We start from the raw sequence: 3,476 nt of genomic DNA on the forward strand, positions 1-3,476 counted from the left end.
TGGTAGGTTTAACATATGAGGAACGGCTGAGGATCCTGGGATTGTATTCATTGGAGTTTAGAAGATTAAGGGGAGATCTAATAGAAACTTACAAGATAATATATGGCTTGGAGAGGGTGGACGCTAGGAAATTGTTTCCGTTAGGCGAGGAGAATATGACCCGTGGACACAGCCTTAGAATTAGAGGGGGTAAATTCAGAACAGAAATGCGGAGACATTTCTTCAGCCAGAGAGTGGTGGGCCTGTGGAATTCATTGCCGCAGAGTGCAGTGGAGGCCGGGACGCTAAATGTCTTCAAGGCAGAGATTGATAAATTCTTGATGTCACAAGGAATTAAGGGCTACGGGGAGAATGCGGGTAAATGGAGTTGAAATGCCCATCAGCCATGATTGAATAGCGGAGTGAACTCGATGGGCCGAATGGCCTTACTTTCACTCCTATGTCTTATGGTCTTATGGTTAGGCTACATGGACAAGGTGTTTTCCCTGGAGTGGGTGAGTCCATAACTAGAAGGCATAGGTTTAGGGTGAGAGGGAAAAGATATAAAAGAGACCTAAGGGGCAACTTTTTCACGCAGAGGGTGGTACGTGTATGGAATGAGCTACCAGAGGAAGTGGTGGAGGCTGGTACAATTACATCATTTAAAAGGTATCTGGTATATGAATACTGTATATGTATAGGAAGGGTTTGGAGGGATATGGGCTGGGTGCTGGCAAGTGGGACTAGATTAGATTACTTACAGTGTGGAAACAGGCCCTTTGGCCCAACAAGTCCACACCAACCTTCCGAAGAGCAACCCACCCAGACCCATTCCCCTACATTTGCCCCTTCACCTAACACTATGGGCAATTTAGCATGGCCAATTTACCTAACCTGCACATCTTTGTGACTGTGGTAGGAAACCGGAGCACCCGGAGGAAACCCATGCAGACACGGGGAGAATGTGCAAACTCTACACAGACAGTTGCCCGAAGCGGGAATTGAACCTGGCTCTCTGGCGCTGTGAGGCAGCAGTGCTAACCACTGTGCCACCGTGGGACAGATTGGGAATATTTGGTTGGCATGGATGAGTTGGATGGAAGGATCTGTTTCCATGCTGTACATCTCTATGACTCTGTAACTCAGATGCCAGAAATCAGGCACACAGACGGGAATTGCTGGGGAAAAAAAACTCAGCAGGTTTGGCAGCATCCATGGACAAAAAGCAGAGTTAACGTTTCAATCCAGTGATCTTTCTTCAGAAGTCTACCTACCTCTGTTTCAAAAATGTTCAATGAACATTCTTCCATTGCCTTCTGTGGCAAATAGATTCAAAAATGCACAGTCCTCTGAGATAAGAGAACTTCTCATCTCCATCCTGAAAAGGTGACACCTGATTTAAAAATCGTATTTTTAAAAATTGTGGAGAGGTTCTTGACCTCTCCACAAGAAAAGACATTCTTGCACAGGAGAATGGCGACTTTATACATTTTCACTGTACCCCTATATTGCTGTACTCAAGTACACGTGACAATAAAATCTACATCTAAATCTACCCTTGTCAATACCATTCAGGATCTTATACATCTCAAACAGGTCACCCTTCGTTCTTCTAAACCTCTGTAAACAAGCCCAATCTGGCCAAATTTTCATCTTAAGACAAGCTGCTCATCCAGGTATCATTCCAGTAGGCCTCCTCTGAGCCACCTCAAATGCATTTAAATCTGTCCTTAAACTAGGAGGTCAAAACTGTGCATAGTGTTTGAAATGTATACTCACCAACTCTCCCCTGTGCACTCATCCCTATATAACAGACCTACTTTATCCTTAGTTTTATATTCAATTCCTCTGCATTAAGTTTCTCCATTTTGTGCTGTACTTGCACAGTAGCTTGTTGGAATCACCCATGAGAACACCTCGATCCCACTACCCCTTGGAATGTTGCTCAGGTGGAGCCTGACAAAGGGGCAGTGCTCTGAAAACTTGTGATTTCAAATAAATCTGTTGGACTATAACCTGGTGCAATGTGACGTCTGACTTTGTCCACCCCAGTCCAACACCGGAACCTCCACATCATTAGGCTCAGCTTTTTATTCAGTAACATTTCACCACCTATCATGTGGAGATTTGAATGTACATCCCCAGAGCAATAGCCCAGTGGCATTATCACAAAACCTCAGTGTCCCCAATTGCTTCTGATGTCATTTACCTCAATTTTCAGAAGGCTTTGTGAAATAGTGCCACGCAACAGGCTTGTGGGAAAAACTACAGGGATTAAAGGGACAGGAGGAACATGGCTTTTTCTTTAATTAATTCATAGGACACTGATGTCACCGCCTGAGACCAGCATTTACATTTATTGCCCATCCCTAGTTGCCCCTTAAGAAGGTGGTAGTGCTTCCTTGAACCGTAGCAATCCATGTCCTGTGGTTGATCTTAGCTCCAAATCCATTGACTACTCCCAAGACACCAAACATTTACCAATTCCAGTTTTGGAAATATTCCACTTACCCCACCCCTCTCTCAACCTCAATCAGGGGAACGCAGGGGACAGAGTTTCACATTTCCACTTCCTTTGAGCGATGAAATGCCAACCACGGACAGACTGATGTTAATTTTAAACATTAATTTGGGATTCTTTCCCCCGAACATTATGCTGAAGATTTCTGGGAGGAGGTCAGTGCACTTTGGCTGGGTAAGGAATTAACACCAAGATTACACAGACACCTACCTACTGCATTTATCTCTTCACCACCAAGGCTTCTACCCTCATTCCTGAGGAAGGGCTTTTGCCTGAAATGTCGATTTTCCTGCTCCTCAGATGCTGCCTGACTTGCTGTGCTTTTCCAGCACCACTCTAATCATGACACGAATCAGCAGCAGTCACACGGAATGAAGGAACAGAATGGAGGGGCTGAATGATCTCCTGTTCCCTGAGAAACCTGCCCATGTAGAAACCTCCAGTGTGCTGTATAGTGAGCAGAAGCAAGAGGGATCTATTGTAAAGGGCGGCTGAGTGTAAAAAGGGAAGATTGCAGATTATTAACCCTCGGCTGTATTTTGTCTAATTCCATGCAGCGTAGAAGACAGAGACTTTGGATGGGCGGAGGGTGAACAGAAAACTCTAACATTCCCATTCGGTGCTCTCCTCACAAGGGGGAGGAACTCCCTGCTGGATTAGGGCGTTTGGCTTATGGGCGGCACGGTGGCACTGCTGCCTCACAGCGCCAGAGACCCAGGTTCAATTCCCGCCTCAGGCGACTCTCTGTGTGGAGTTTGCACATTCTCCCCGTGACTGCGTGGGCTTTCTCCGGGTGCTCCGGTTTCCTCCCACAATTCAAAAATGTGCAGGTTAGATGGATTGGCCACACTAAATTGCCCATAATGTTAGGTGAAGGGTAAATGTAGGGAATGGGTCTGGGTGGGTTGCGCTTCGGCGGGTTGGTGTGGACTTGGGCCAAAGGGCCTATTTCCACACTGTAAGTAATCTAATCTAA

The sequence above is a fragment of the Chiloscyllium plagiosum genome, chromosome 7 (genome assembly GCF_004010195.1).
Source record: "Chiloscyllium plagiosum isolate BGI_BamShark_2017 chromosome 7, ASM401019v2, whole genome shotgun sequence".
NCBI lineage: Eukaryota > Metazoa > Chordata > Chondrichthyes > Orectolobiformes > Hemiscylliidae > Chiloscyllium > Chiloscyllium plagiosum.